This window comes from Sus scrofa, chromosome 3 (assembly GCF_054392235.1).
Source record: "Sus scrofa isolate SSC_HxYL_T2T_F1_AM1 chromosome 3, Sscrofa_HxYL_maternal_Yorkshire_Landrace_v2.0, whole genome shotgun sequence".
Classification (NCBI taxonomy): domain Eukaryota; kingdom Metazoa; phylum Chordata; class Mammalia; order Artiodactyla; family Suidae; genus Sus; species Sus scrofa.
The window spans coordinates 27,114,771-27,131,357 of record NC_139385.1 but is presented as its reverse complement, the minus strand read 5'-3'; the positions used below and the strand labels follow the sequence as shown (position 1 = coordinate 27,131,357).

The window sequence follows — 16,587 nt, the reverse complement described above, 5'->3', positions numbered from 1 at the left end:
ACAGTGGCTTCCACACAGAGAACCGTGTTGCTGAGGCTTCTCTGTCATGGAGCCATCTGGCTGTTGGGAGTCAGGGCTGGTACCCCAATTCTTTCCATCCTTGCCGCGTTTCCCTCATCTGCATGACCCGAGATGTCTCTCTCCGTAGTCACATTCCAGCCAGTGAGAAGAGATACGGTGGCATGGGGGAGGGCATGCCCCTTCTTTTCAAGGGCAGGACGTCCACATCAATGCCTCAATTATGCTCCCCTCCCAGGAGGCAGAAGTGAATCCTGCTTTGAGGCTGTGACTTGTAGTCTTTTTATTTGGAAGGTCATGTCTCCATCAACAAAGTTAGCGTTCTGTTATCACCGAACAGAGGAAACTGGGTATTGAGCAACATCAGTAGTATTTGCTCTAAGAAGGGACTGGTTACATAAAATATAGTTTCATCCTGAAGGTGAAATAGTCAACCACAAAGACAATGAGGTAGATATGGATAAACCACTATGGAAAGGCATCTCTGACATAGTTAAGTTTTAAAAAGTACAGTTGGAGGAGTTCCCGTCGTGGTGCAGTGCTTAATGAATCCGACTAGGAACCATGAGGTTGAAGGTTCAATCCCTGGCCTTGTTCAGCGGGTTAAGGATCTGGCGTTGCCATGAGCTGTGGTGTAGGTCGCAGAGGCAGCTTGGATCCCGCATTGCTGTGGCTCTAGCGTAGGCCGGTGTCTACACCTCCGATTGGACCCCTAGCCTGGGAACTCCATATGTTGCAAGAGTGGCCCTAGAAAAGGCAAAAAGACAAAAAAATTAAAAATAAAAAGTACAGTTGGAGAAAACCCTATTAGTATAATCTCATTTTTGTTTGGGGGGAAAATAAAATCAATGGGTCATATATGAGTTCTATGTCTACATTGCTTAGGCTTTTTTTTCCCATTAATTATTATTATTATTATTATTATTTGCTTTTTATGGCTGCACCTGAGGCATATGGAGGTTTCCAGGCTAGGGTTCAAATTGGAGCTGCAGCTGCTGGTCTACACCACAGCCACAGCGCCTAGGGATCCAAACAGGATCTGAGACCTACACCAACGCTTGCGGCAATGGTAGTTCCTTAATCCACTGAGCGAGGCCAGGGATCAAAGCCACATCCTCACGGACACTATGTTGGATCCTTAACCCACTCAGTCACAACAGGAACTCTACCCATTCTTCGATCTGCGCTCTTTTTTTTTTTTTTTTTATGTTGACATATAGTTGATTGACAATGTTGTGTTAGTTTCAGGTGTACAGCAAAGTGACTCACTTATATATATATATTTACATATGTATAATTTCTCCTTCATTTACCAGATGACGAAGCAGCTGTGGAGAGAAGTGACCTGCTCAGTGGAGTCTGCTGTCTTTGCTGCACTGCCAAAGATTGAGTCAGCTATGTGTTTCCTGTGATGAGGGATAAGACAGGTGTGTCCTTCCAAAAGAGAACAGCCAGGTCCTGATAGCAAAGTATACCCAGGGCTTATCACCTGCAAACACGTCTCCAAAGGCTTTGCTTGAAAGTTTTATTTTATTTCATTTTGTCTTTTTAGAAGCACACCTCGGCATATGGAGGTTCCCAGGCTAGGGGTTGAATTGGAGCTACAGCGGCTGGTCTATACCACGGCCACAGCAATACAGGATCCAAGCAGCATCTGGAACCCACAACCACCGCTCAGGGCAATGCCTGATCCTTCACCCACTGAGCGAGGCCAGGGATCGAGTCTGCATCCTCATGGAGACTAGCTGCTGAGCCACTCGGGAACTCCTGCTTGAACGTTTTAGGGCAAAAGCCTGGGCTGCTCAGAGATCCAGCGATGAGACGCCCAAGAGAGGAAGTCCTTTCTGTTTCACTTCTCAGTCCACAGGGAGGCTCCACGTCAGCAGTGTCCCTGCTCCATCAGGAACCCGGGCAGTTGGCAGCAGTCCTGTCTTCCACATGTGCCTCCAAGGCCATCCTGATTGTCACCGTCCTGACCACGGGAGGGTGGGGAAGAGTGGCAGCTCGGGCACGAAGCTCCCTCTTAAGCAAGGAACACAGAAATCCCATAGACCACGTCGCCTCTCGTTCCGGTGGCTACAGGAGGGGCTGGCCAGGGACGGAGAAGGGTACACGCTGCTGGTCAGTCCCCACCTCAGAGAAATCTTTTATGTGATCCTTGCAACAACCCTGACCCTTTGACAAACGGGGGGATCTGGGGCACAGTGCAGCCGAGAGGTGGCCGTCAGCCACAAAGTTGGCAGAGCCAGGAGTTAACCAGACACTGAAGGCTGAGCCCAGGGAGTATGAGCCGGACAGCTGGCTCCACGCTGGAACGGACACAATGCTGGTGACCATGTGCCTTTACTAAAAAAGCACCTCTGGAGTTCCCGTCGTGGCGCAGTGGTTAACGAATCCGACTAGGAACCATGAGATTGCGGGTTCGATCCCTGGCCTTACTCAGTGGGTTAAGGATTTGGCGTTGCCGTGAGCTGTGGTATAGGTCGCAGACGTGGCTCAGATCCCGTTTTGCTGTGGCTCTGGTGTAGGCAGTGGCTACAGCTCTGATTCGACCCCTAGCCTGGGAACCTCCATATGCCGCGGGAGCGGCCCTAGAAAAGGCAAAAAGACAAAAAAAAAAAAAAGGCACCTCTTTTGACACCCAGGCTTGGACTGGCGGCCCTTTCGGTCAGGATGACTTTCACGGGATCCAGTTCCACTCCAACAATCTCCAAGTGTGTAGAAGTCACACTGCAAACTTCAACTCGCTGTCATGGATGACCTGCTGTTAAAGCCGTTTAGTGATTAAAGAGAATCCTCGTTGATGTATTAACGACACACACGATACACTGACTGGCAAGATATCCTGAGTTACAAACAACAGACCCTGTGGGCACAAGCCGACCTCCCAGGCAGGGGCCACTTTCTATCAGAACCTGCCTTTAGCCAATTGTATGGATTTGGGGTTAGATCCTTTCCAAGAGTTTTCCTAGGTACAGAGGTTACTATCAGGTTTGTCACAGCACAGTGATGCTCAAATCTTTAGGTCTCAGGATCCCTTTCATAAGGAAGAATGCAAAGATATTAGCTGGATTATATGTTGAAATGAAGCAATGATTTAAAACATTAATTATTTGGGGAATTCCTACTGTGGCTCAGCAGGTTAAGAACCTGATATGGTGTCTCTGTGAGGACGCAGGTTCGATCCCTGGCCTTGCTCTGTGGGTTAAGGATCCAGCGTTGCTGAGAGCTGTGGTGTGGGTCGCAGAAGCTGCTCAGATCCCGTGTTGTGGTGGCTGTGGCCTAGGCTGGCATCTGCAGCTCCCACTGGACTCCTGGCATGGAATTTCCACATGTTGCAGGTGCAGCCGTAAAAAGAAAAAAAATATATATATTAATTTTAAAGGAACAGTAACAAACCCATGGCATGTTAAGTAACATTTTTATGAAAAAAAAAAAAAGACTGTATTTCCCCAAAAGATTGTGTGAGAAGAGTGGCACCATTTTATAGTTTTTTTGCAAATCTCTTTAATGTCTGGTTGAACAGATGGCAGCTGAAGGCTGACACCAGCTTCTGCCTTCCGTCTGTGGTGCTGTCTCACGTCTGGCCGTTTTCCAGAAACTACGCTGGACATTCATGAAGTTAACAAGAGACAAAAGAAAAATAACAGCTTCGTGTTATGAAGAACGTGATATAGATTCTCTCATTGAGTCTTCCTGATAAAATGGCTCCATGTTATTATTTTGACATCTGCTTTTTCAGATGAGAAACTCTGAGTTCCAGCACTTAAGTCAGTTTCTCAAGAACACACGGCTGGGAGCAGAGGAGCCAGAAGGAGGCTGGGGTCTGTGGGACACCATCTCTGGGCTCTTCACCCACACACTGTCCTGCCGCTGCTGTGGATGAAAGGCCACCCTGGTTTGCGGGCACTGTGACTCTGGGGGTGGGGAACAAACAAAACCAGAGAGAGAGAAAAAAAATGCAGTGTTTCCTGGCTGAAGCCATTGTAAAGAGAAAGAACGGTGCTTGAGATTCTCAGTGGTCATGAAACGCAGGGCAGGTGGTGCACAGGTAACTGGGGGTTCGGTACAGGGAGAAGGAAGGAGCCAGCATTGACCCAGCACTTTTTTTTTTTTGGTCTTTTTAGGGCTGCACCTGTGGCATATGGAGGTTCCCAGGCTAGGGGTCCAATCCGGAGCTATCACTGCCAGCCTACACCACAGCCACAGCAACGTGGGATCTGAGCTGCATCTATGATCTACACCACAGCTCATGGCAACGCTGGATCCTTAACCCACTGAGCGAGGCCAGGCATCGAACCTGTGTTCTCATGGATACTAGTCAGATTCGTTTCCACTGCGCCACGATGGGAATGCCGACCCAGCACCTTCTACCGGCCAGGTGTTTGCCTGTGGCATCTCATTTCACCCCCTGCTGTGCGGGTGTTGTGAATATCCATTGGCACCCAGGTCTCGCCCGTACTAAGTCAAAAAATGTATCTTGTGGGAGTTCCTGTTGTGGCTCAGCAGTAACGGACTAGGATCTATGAGGACACAGGTTCGATCCCTGGCCTTGCCCAGTGGGTTAGGGATCTGGTGTTGCTGTGAGCTGTGGTGTAGGTCGCAGACACAGCTTGGCTCTGGCGTTGCTGTGGCTGTGGTGTAGACCAGCAGCTGCAGCTCCAATTCAACCCCTAGCCTGGGAACCTTCATATGTCACAAGTGCAGCCCTAAAAAAGAAAAAAAGAAAAGAATATAATTGAGGAAGAGCCAGATGGAAAAGATGCCCAGGGCATGGCATGGGAAAAGGGCAGGGAGCTCTGTTCCCTATCCAAGAGTGCCCCTCTCCCCAAGTCTTCACGTGTTCATCAACCCGGCAGCTCTCGGAACCCCACCATTTTTTGGTTTTATTGGGGCTTTATTATATAGTCACAGTCGATTAAATTATTGGCCATCGGTTAAGTCAGCCACTGATTAAATCACTGGCTATTCAACCTCCAGCCTCTTTCCCCTCCCTGGTGGTTCCAATCCTCTCATCACTGGGTTAGTGTAATAAAGAACAAATCTGACTCCATATTAGATCTGTTTCTTTAAACTTGTAGTCTACCGCATTTTTTTAAAAAATCATTTTAGGGCCACACATGTGGCATATAGAAGTTCCCAGCCTAGAGGTCGAATGGGAGCTATAGCTGCCAGCCTACCCCACAGCCACAGCAACACCAGAACACTGGACCCTTAACCCACTGAGCAAGGCCAGGGATTGAACCCGCGTCCTCATGGATCCTCGTCGGGTTTGTTGCCTCAGAGCCACGACGGAAACTCCTAGTCTGTTGCTTTTGATTGGAGTTTGAGTGTCACCTATAGCCTGAAACATCAGGAGAGCCCCTTCTCAGAGCTCTGACCTTTGAGGGTATAACCCTTTTCCATTCCGATAGAGATAAAAAGTTGCAAAAGAGAGAAAAATATTTGTCTGTTTTTGGAGGTTTACAGGAACATCGCAACCTGACCTTCCACAGACAGCTTCCCCAACAAAAAATTCCTATACCAAGAAGTTTGCACCAACCAACCAAGCCCCTCCCTTGTTGAAACCTTTTGGGCGAGTTTGTGATATGAGTGGTATGAGCCACCCAGTCTCCTTGCATGACTCTGGAAGAAACCCTTTTCTGCTCCAGACTCCAAGGTTTCAGGGTTGTTTGGCCTCGCTGTGCATCAGGCCCGTGAACTTGTGTTCAGTAGCATTCGTTCCCCTGGCAACCAGCACCCAACCAAAGGTGAGGTCCAAAAGTCCCCTCATTAACAAAGCAAGAGATATCTTGCCCACTCTGGTCATTTACGAAACTCCAAAATCTTTAGGAGCTCTCTGCCAAAATAGGGATGAAGACCAGATATGTATTTCTTACTATAAATCACAATATCTCACGGGGTTCCAAAGTGAACTTCACACACAGCCCGTATTACGTACAGGGGTCTCTCCGTATCCACAGGTGGTTTGCTTCAGGATGCCCGTGGGTGCCAAAAATTGAGGATGCTCAAATCCTGTACAAACGGAGAAGTATTTGTATCTAACTTCACACATCACCTCCTCCCGTACACCTTAAATCGTCTTTAGATTTCTTATATGGCCAAATCCCAGATAAATGCTGTATAACTCCTTGCCGGCACCTGGCACATTGAAGTGTGGCTTTTTGAAACTTTCGGGGTTTTTCTTTCCTGAATATTTTCGATCTGTGGGCAGTTGAATGTCCGGATGCAGAGGGCCAACTGTACGGTGTCTTAACTACCTTCGTTAATTCCAAATTACTTGCCAAACCTTATAAATTAGGCGCATGTATATAAAAGCCCAGATTTGGGGATTTCTCTAGAAAAATCAGGCACTTTGACTACATGGGACCCACATGTGTACATGGAGACGATGGGTTGAAACTAAGCCCTGGGTGGTAAGATTTGAGTAAGAACCAGTCCCCACCATCTGAGAAGCTAGAGCTGCATTTGCCAGACTCATGGCTCACACATTCGGCCCTATTTTTTTTTTCCAGGTGTAATTTGCATACAGTCAAATGCACAAATCTTTTTCCAGTCCAGTGGGTTTGAAGAGTGTATAGAGCCATATAATTACCACCTAAATTAGGATATGGAAATTTCCATTTCCCCAGAAAGGGCTCTTGTCCTTCCTTCAGATCAATTCCTACCTCCACCCTCTGACTTCTGTCCCCGTAGATTCACCGTTCATGTTCTATTTTTTCTTACTTTTTAAAAATCAAAAAATTGAGAGTTCCCATGGTGGCTCAACCCTATGTATTAAGAACCCAACTAGCATCCATGAGAACGTGGGTTCAATCCCTGGCCTTGCTCAGTGGGTTGAGGATCTAGTGTTGCCCAAAGCTATAGCATAGGTTGCAGATGTGGCTTGGATCGGTGCTGCTGTGGATGTGGTGTAGGCCAGCAGCTGCAGCTCCAATTCATCCCCTAGCCTGAGAACTTCTATATGCTGCCAAAGCAGCTAGAAAGTTATTAAAAATTTTTTTAATTGAAGCATAGTTTATTTACAATGTTGTATTAATTTCTGCTGTACAGCAAAGTGATTCCATTATACATATGTGTTTATATATATATGCATGTGTGTATATATATATATACCCTTTTTAAAACATATATATATATAAAGGTATATATATGTGCGTGTATATATATGTATGTACTTTCTTTTTTTTATTTTATTTTTAATTTTTTTTTGTCTTTTTGCCTTTTCTAGGGCCGTTTCCTATGGCATATGGAGGTTCCCAGGCTAGGGGTCTCATTGGAGCTACAGCTGCCAGCCTACGCCACAGCCACAGCAACGCCGGATCCGAGCCACGTCTGCGACCTACACCACAGCTCACGGCAACGCCAGATCCTTAACCCACTGAGCAAGGCCAGGGATCGAACCCGCAACCTCATGGTTCCTAGTCGGATTTGTTAACCACTGTGCCACGACGGGAACTCCTATACACTCTTTTTAAAAATACTCTTTCCATTGTGGTCGATTATAGGACATTGAATGTAGTTCTTTGCGTTTCACCGTAGCATCTCTTTGTATATCCCGGACATGTACAGCAGCTTACATTTGCTACCCCAAACTCCCAGTCCCTCCATTCCCTCCCCCCTGCCCCCATTTTGGCAACCCCAAGTCTCTTCTCTCTGTCTGTGAGTCTGTTTCTGTTCTGTACATAGATTCATTTATGCCATATTTTAGGGTCTACCTAGAAGCGATATCCTGTGGTCTTTGTCGTTCTCTTTCTGGTTTGACTTAGTGTGATCATGTGTAGTTTCATCCGTTTTTTTCTGTTCTTGCACTTCACATGCATGGCATCATAAAGTGTGTGCTTCCTTTGTCTGGCATGTTTCTGAGATGCTCGCTTGGTGTCACGTGTCAGTCGTTTGTCCTACTGAAAACGACGGTGGTTTTCCCCAGAGTACGAAGGCAGTGCAGGTTGCCCATCTATCGGTGGAGGGACATGGGGCAGCTTCCAGTTTGGGGCTATTGTGTACAAGGCTGCTGTGAACATTTGTGTACCAGTCTTTGTGGAACTCCTGGTTTCATTTCTCTTGATGAATACTTCAGAGGGGGATTGCTGGGCTGTAGGGCAAAGGTATGTTAGCCTTACCAGAAATGTTCAAAACGTTCACCAAAGTGGATGTACCATTATTCTTTCCTATTCTTTTTTTTTGTCTTTTTAGGCCCGCACCTGCAACATATGGAGGTTCCCAGGCAAGGGGTCGAAGGGAGCGGTAGATGCCAGCCTATGCCACAACCACAGCAATGGCAGATCCGAGCCACATCTGCGACCTACACCACAGCTCATGGCCATGCTGGATCCTTAACCCACTGAGCGAGGCCAGGGATCGAACCTGCATCCTCATGGATCCTAGTCAGGATCATTAACCACTGAGTTCACGATGGGAACTCACTCTTTTCTGTTCTTTTCCATACCCAGAGAGGGCAAAACACCTGGCAACTGGAGAAACTTTGGCAGGTGTGACATGCCCGTGACCAGTAGGCTATAATTGGACTTCCCATTTTTTTCTGGAACAGTTGTAAGGCCTGGTCTCACTGGGCCTGTGTCCCCCTACCTGGAGCTGAGTCATGGCTGTCCCCTTCAGCTAGGACACAGCTCCCCTGTCCACCACAGCCACATCTAGGCCAACTCTGTCATCTATGCGCTTTGTCCATAGGCACCATGACCATGGAACACGCCTACAATGTAACCAAGCAGGACCCTATGGGGTCTTCACGGGCAGACCCCCCTCCCCAGATCCTCTGCTTTAGCTCCCCTCTGAAGTATAAGATGCATCTTGTTGGGGGTTTACAGGACATTGAGACCTGACCTCTGTGTGCTGCTGCAAGAATGAAGGATTTCTGCTCCAAGACATTTGCAACAACCAACCACGCCCCTCCCTCGCCTTGCCTTCAAAATGCTTTGCAATTTTCTTTTCTTTTCTTTTCTTTTTTTTTAGGGCTGCACCTGCAGCCTATGGAAGTTCCCAGGCCAGGGGTCCTATTGGAGCTACGGTGGCCGGCCTACACCACAGCCGCAGCAATGCCAGATCCAAGCCGTGTCTGCAACCTACACCACAGCTCACGGCAAGGGATCGAACCCGCAACCTCATGGTTCCTGGGCCGGATTCATTTCCGTTGTGCCATGATGGGAACTCTGAAAATGCTTTGCAATTTTGTTTTGGGAAGTTCAGGATATTTTGGGGACATGCGCCACCTGCTTCCTTCACAGCCCTGCAGCAAACCTTTCCCTGCTCCAAACTCCAACATTTCGGTTTGGCCTCATTGTGCATCATGCACATGGACTTGCAGTAATAATGACCCCCACCCCCAGACATCCCCCCACGAAGTCAGGACTGGACCTCGGGTGCAGGGAGCAATGCATCTTCTGTAGCATGCGACTTCCTTCCTGGTGTCAAGTCCTCTGGCTGCAGACCAGTCTCTGGCCATCCACTCCCTGGCTCTCTGCCTGTCCCGCCTTCTCTAACTCCAGCTGTTCCTTCTCTATCTCTGTCCCCAGCAGGCCACCACTCTGCAGGCCCTGGCTCATGCTGGTGTTGGTCCAATGGCTGAGTCCCTGACCCTCCAGGCCACCCTCTATGCAGGGGAGCATGGCTCTAAGCCACCCTTGCTGGCCCTGTAGCCTTCTGGTATGAAAAGTCCTGGGTTCAAAAATCTATTCCTGCTACTCACAGCTGGTGACCTGGGTACGTTACTCACTTTTTTTTTTTTTTTGGTCTTTTTTTGTCTTTTGTCTTTTGTTGTTGTTGTTGCTATTTCTTGGGCCGCTCCCGCGGCATATGGAGGTTCCCAGGCTAGGGGTTGAATCAGAGCTGCAGCCACTGACCTACGCCAGAGCCACAGCAATGCGGGATCTGAGCCGCGTCTGCAACCTACACCACAGCTCACGGCAACGCCGGATCGTTAACCCACTGAGCAAGGGCAGGGACCGAACCCGCAACCTCATGGTTCCTAGTCGGATTCGTTAACCACTGTGCCACGACGGGAACTCCCGGTACTCACTTTTTATCCCTCTGTTTCCTCATCGGTGAAAGGGACATAATCATGGTATGTATCCTGGAGTTCCCGTCGTGGCGCAGTGGAAATGAATCCAACTAGGAACCATGAGATTGCGGGTTTGATCCCTGGCCTTGCTCAGCGGGTTAAGGATCTGGCGTTGCCGTGACCTGTGGTGTAGGTTGCAGATGCGGCTTGGATCTGGCATTGCTATGGCTGTGGCGTAGGCTGGCAGCTGTAGCTCCAATTCAACCCCTAGCCTGGGAACCTCCATATGCCGCAGGTGTGGCCCTAAAAAGGCAAAAGACAAAAAAAAAAAAGAAAGAAAGAAAAATGGGATGTGTCCTGGAGGCTCATTGGAAAGTGAGCAGAAACATGGAAGCATTTAAAACAGAGCCGGGAGCTCATTTATTTTCACCGTGCTATTTTTTTGTGTGTGTGTCTTTTTTGCCTTTTCTAGGGCCGCACCTGCGGCATATGGAAGTTCCCAGGCTAGAGGTCGAATCGGAGCTGTAGTCACTGGCCTACACCAGAGCCACAGTAACACAGGATCCAAGCCACATCTGCAACCTACACCACAGCTCACGGCAATGCCAGATCCTTAACCCACTGAACAAGGCCAGGGATCGAACCCGCAACCTCATGGTTCCTAGTCAGATTCCTTAACCACTGCGCCAGGACGGGAAATCCTCACCATGCTTTCTGAATGACACCGTGCCTGGGGCTACCCTACCAGGGTCCAGGCAGGCCACACAAAAGAGAGTGGTGGGCTGGAGTTGGGGTCTGTGGTGTAGGGGAGGGGTGGCCAGTGGCTGTCCCGTGACCATGTGGGCCTGATATGGCTAGATCTTCAGATGGTTCTACTAAAGCGAGACATCCAGAGCGTTATGCAAAGTCTCTCATCTTGCAAATGCTGGTAACTTTTTTTTTTTTTTTTAACATTTTGCATGATCTGAGCATCCACTGAAAGCCTTCCACTGTCCCCCTACTGCCTGTCCTGATGTTGTGGGCCGGACGTGGGCCTTTGGCCATGGGCTCGGTCACTCTTGACAACTCCTTTGAGCTCCAGGCGCCTTTGTCCTGCTTGGGTCTGGAGAGAGCACGGAAAAGGAGCTGAACAAAAGTGGTCACTGTTACTGCTGCTGTAGCGGTGCCGCCGAGGCAAGTGCCCTCCTGGGACTTTCCCTCTGTCCCCTGCCTCCCCTGCCAGCCTCTCCCCTCCCCCTTCCTCCAGCTCGTCCCAAGCCCGCCCGTCCCCAGCGCCACCGGAGGCGGAGGCGGGCCAGTGGCGGAGTCGGTGAGTGAAGCCGGATGGTGCCTGGGCTGCAGCGGCTCCTCTGTCCCCTCCCTGCCATGGGCCCCCCATCAGGTGAGGGCCCCCAGGAGGTGAGGCCTTGTGGGCAGAGCTCAGGTCAGGCCATGTGCCCCACGGGGGCCTGCTTCGAGTTCAAGTTCAAGTTCAAGGGTTCAGGGCTGGCCCCCAGGGCCTTTCCTCGGCCCCTGGGGCGATCATTCAGCGCTTCCTCTAACCCCTGCGGTAGCCAAGGCTGGAATTTGGAGTTTGACCTGTGAGGAGGTCTCTCTGCAGCAGGCGGGGCCGGAGGGAGGGCCGCCGCTGTCCTCTCCAACTCTGGCTACAAGAGAAAAGGAGCCCCATTTCTCCCTTCTCACAGCCCATCTCTGCCTCCAGCCTCAGACGCCACGGGCAGGACCCAGGGCAGGTGGGCCCTGCATCCAGAGGAAGGTAAGACTGCTTGCAGCTGTCTCCTCATCCTCCAGACTGATGCCCTAAACTCTGCTCTGGGGCCCGGAGGCAGTGCTGGCAGGAAGGAGGGTTGGGGGACACACAGCTTCTTTCCCAGGAGGGGGCTTGTCGTGCACCAGACAGGTGGCTCGTGTTTGAGGGGTGGTTACAGCCAGTGCACCAGGCATGGGCCCCAGCTCTTCCACTGGCAAAGTTCAGGTACATGAGGTGGATCCGTGCACTTCACTGAGCCTCGGGTCCTTATCTGTCAAATGAAGACATGAGGCTTAGTGGCGCTCAGTCCACAGGTGTGGCCAACTCACCAGCGCTAAGAGATAAGCAGGTGAAAACACCTACCTAGACCCAAGCACAGCCCTGGGGTACATGTATGCCGGAGCTACAGCCTCTGTAAACTTGGGAGGCAAAGAGGCATCCCCGGGATGTGCCGGGCACGTGCAGTTTCACATCCTGAGCCTGGTCTCGCTGGTCAGGGCACAGCCACTGTCATTCACAGAGGGCCTGAGGGCCATTAAGAAGTTTCTCCAGGAGTTCCTGTCGTGGCGCAGTGGAAACGAATCTGACTAGGAACCATGAAGTTGCGGATTTGATCCCTGGCCTCGCTCAGTGGGTGAAGGATCCAGCGTTGCCGTGAGCTGTGGTGTAGGTTGCACAAGGGGCTTGGATCCAGCCTTGCTGTGGCTCTGGTATAGGCCGGCAGCTGCAGCTCCGTTTAGACCCCTAGCCTGAGAACCTCCATATGCCGTGGGTGCAGCCCTAAAAAGACAAAAGATAAAAAAAAAAAAGTTTGTCCAAGTTTGCAAAGACAGTGAGTTGTCAAAGCTGAGACTCAAACACCATGGCCATGAGCTTATCAACATTTGGTTTTCAAATCATGTCTTGAGGAATGATTCTGGGGAAGCAACTGGGGAAGACGGCCACCTCCAAAGGTGTCCTGGGGATCAATTTTGGGGGACAGTGGCAGAGTCTTGCAATTCTGAGGGTATATACCAAAGGCTCAGAAAATACCACTTTTTAAATTTTTTTTATTTTTTGTGGCTGCACCAGAGGCATATGGACGTTCCCAGGCCAGGGATTGAATCTGAGCTACAGCCGTGACCTACGCTACTGTTGTGGCAACAGCAGATCCTTAAACCCACGGTGCCGGGCCAGGGATTGAACCCACACCTCTGCAGCTACCCGAGCCACGGCAATCAGATTCTTAACCCACTGCACCACCGCAGGAACTCCAAAATTCCACGTTTGTTTGTTACCCAAGTGTTTACTGAGTGTCTGCTTTGGGGACACAGTGTGAGCGACACAGACACAGTCCCTGCCTTCATGGAGCCTCAGTGTGGGGGGGATGGGAGGTATTGGGAGAACTGGACAAATCAAATATCACATTTGATTCAATCGTGATGGGAAGTCATGTTTGCTGTGATGGCACATCATCTAGGAATCCAGCTTAGACTGAAGTCAAAGGAAGGCTCCTGTGGGGGATGTGACAGCAAGGTGATATCTGAAGGATAAGTAGCAGTTTGTCAAGCCAGGAATATAGGAAAGAGGGAGTTCCCATCATGGTCAGCGGTAACGAATCCGACTCGTATCCATGAGGACATGGGTTTGATCCCTGGCCTTGTTCAGTGGGTTAAGTATCCGGCATTGCCATGAACTGTGGTGTAGGTCACAGACGTGGCTCCGACCCTGTGCGGCTGTGGTGTAGGCCAGCAGCTGCTGCTCCGATTCAACCCCTAGCCTCGGAACGTCTATATGCAGCAGGTGTGGCCCTAAAAAGACAGAAAAAAAAAGTGTGTAGGGAAGAGCATGTCAGGCGGAGGGAACAGAATGGCAATGACCCTGAGGCAGAAACAGTGGTCAAGGAACAGAAAGAAGACTGGAGTGAGATGGGGCTGAGGCCATGGCAGAGTATGTCTGCAAGTGTCAAGATTCTTTGAGCAGGAAAAGGAACAGATCTGAGGTATGTTCTGAGACCCTCTTCTGGCTTCCAGGTTGGGGGTGATTCGAAGGAAGCAAGAGTGGCATGGGGGAGGCAGGGCAGGAAGGGTGTCCCTCTGGTCTAGACACAAGTGACAGTGGCTTGAATGAAGGCAATAGAAGTAAAGCTGAGGGGAAATGGATGGATTCAAGCTCTGTTTTGGACAAAGAAATAGAATGGAATTAGAGGTCAACAGATGCCAGGCCTTGAGAAAGACACACTCTAGACGTTCCTGCTGTGGCTCAGTGGAAACTAAACGGACTAGGAACCATGAGGATGAGGGTTCGATCCCTGGCCTCGCTCAGTGGGTTAAGGATCAGGCGTTGCTGTGAGCTGTGGTATAGGTCGCCGATGGGGCTTGGATCTGGTGTGGCTGTAGCTGTGGCATAGGCCAGCAGCTGCAGCTTCAATTTGCCCCCCAGCCTGGGAACCTCCATCTGCCGTGGGGGCGGCCCTTATAGAGTCTTTGATGGTATGTTCGTAAATCCTGGCATCGTCGATGCTTAGACTGTGCCTGGCACGTAGGAGGTGCTCCCAGACGGCTGGATGAGTGAATAAATGCGTGAGTGAATGAATGAATGACCTAAGGCTGATATGAGTCTGAGCAGCAGTGTGGATGAAACTCCCAGTTAGCGAGATGGGCAGGACCGACCGCTGTGGAAGACCGTGGTCTCTGAGTTGGACGTGTTACATTTGAGGCACCAGCGGGGCACCCATGAGGGATTTCACGTTGGCCTTTGGAGGACAGGTCTGGGGTTCACGAGGTGCTCTTGTGACATCTACTCTCTCTAGAGATCATGAGCCAAGGTCATCCCAAGGGGCAAGGTGGGTGAAGGAGACAGCTCACCTGGGTCCCTTGTCCCTGCATCTCTTTGCCTCCTGCAGACTCTTTGGGGAAAGCTGCCAAGCCCTATGGTTGCCTTCCCCATGACCAGAGCGGTGACCCTTTTAACAGGCTGGGGACAGTCCCAGCCTCTGCTTCCGCTCAAAGACCCCTGGAATCTGTCCTCTGGGCCTTTTTCTAGGGACCTCTTCCTAATGAACCGCATGGCATCCGCTGGTGGAACAGGCCAGAGATGGTCCCTGTTCAGCCCCTGCTTCTGCAGATTTGGGCTCTGATGGCTCCGCTCAAACTTACGGAACCGGCCCCCTCCCTCTGGTTGGGCTGCCTCCACCACCAGCCTCTCTGGACATCCTAAGGCCAAGCTTCTGTCTGAGGATGTTACCTCCATCCAGGAGGGGAAGGGAAAGGCGAGAGTGGCTGCTGGCCCGGGAGGTGTGGCCTGTGCGGGTCCTTGTTGTCACCTCTGGAATTTTCCCTGCCAAGGCCCCAAGTGCTGAGTAATGGTATAGGAACCTGCCGGTCAAGCCCCAGCTGGAGCCCCAGTTCAGTCATTTACCGGTGGCGTGACCTTGGGGCCACCACCTGGGCTTTGATTCCCCACCTGTACAATGGGGTTAACCAGAGGCCTGACCTCTTAGGGGTGCTGTGTACTTAAAATAAAATTCACACACATAGGAGCCAGGGTCCGCCTGACCTCAAAGTCCATGCTCCTTCTTTTTTTTTTTTTTTTTTTGGGGTCTTTTTTGTCTTTTTAGGGCAACACTCGCAGCATATGGAGGTTCCCAGGCTAGGGGTCGAATCGGAGCTGTAGCCTCTGGCCTACGCCACAGCCACAGCAACACCAGATCTGAACCACGTCTGTGACCTACACCACAGCTGATGGCAACAACCAGATCCTTAGCCCACTGAGCAAGGCCAGGGATCGAACCCGAAACCTCATGGTTCCTAGTCGGATTTGTTTCTGCTGCGCCATGATAGGAATTCCTTTTTTTTTTTCTTAATGGTTTTAAGGACATACCAAGTATTCTGGCCTGATCGCATTCTTTACACACTCCCTCAATTAATGATTTTAGCAAATCTGTGGGAGTTCCTGTCGTGGCTCAGCAGTAACAAACCTGACTAGTATCCATGAGGACGCAGGTTTGATCCTTGGCCTCGCTCAGTGGGTCAAGGATCCAGCCTTGCCGTGAGCTGTGGTGTAGGTTGCAGATGTGGCTCAGATCTGGCGTGGCTGTTCCTGTGGTGTAGGCTGGCAGTCATAGCTCTGATTCGACCCCTAGCCTAGGAACTTCCATATGCCGTGGGTGCGGCCCTGGGGGAAAAAAAAGTAACATAGGACTGATTAATATCCGCATTTTATAAATGGGGACACTGAGCCTCTGAGAAGTTATCTGCCCAAGAGCATGGTGCTAATAAATGGTAGAGCTGGGATTTGAACTGAACAGTGCAGTTCTTATGTCTCTACACATGCTCGTGGCACAGCTATTTCCCAGGGAATTTTTGCCTATAATTAAAATTTGTAATTACATGGTCATTGTCAGCTTTGGCCAAGGCAGGGTCCTTCCCTATTTCTCTCTCTGTCCCTGTCTCTTTCTCTCACTTTCTGTCCCTGCTAATGTGTTTTGCTCTCCTCTGGCACATAAGCCTGGCAAAAGACTTGGTACTATTTTCTGCTTCCAAGCATATTTAAGATACATATTTAAGGCTGTAGCTCTTGCTCATTTTTCCTGATGCACACACATGATAAAGAATAATGTCGCATGGAGTTCCCATCGTGGCTCAGTGGTTAACGAATCCGACTAGGAACCATGAGGTTACGGGTTCGATCCCTGGCCTTGCTCAGTGGGTTAAGGATCTGGCATTGCTGTGAGCTGTGGTGTAGGTTGCAAACGTGGCTTGGATCCCGTGTTGCTGTGACTCTGGCGTAGGCCAGTGGCTACAGCTCCAATTCGACCCCT

The 16,587-nt window shown here is 50.2% G+C and overlaps 1 protein-coding gene across 5 annotated transcripts in view; it reads left to right on the top strand.

The window, feature by feature from the left end:
• The first annotated feature begins 11,329 nt into the window (after window positions 1-11,329).
• SLC5A11 (solute carrier family 5 member 11) overlaps window positions 11,330-16,587 on the top strand; it is an 80,535-nt gene continuing 75,277 nt past the window's right edge. For 2 of the 5 annotated variants that reach the window (XR_014839311.1, XM_021081313.2), the window contains exon 1: window positions 11,720-11,792. The gene's annotated coding sequence lies outside the window, so the exon portion shown is untranslated. 5 annotated transcript variants of the gene reach the window in all.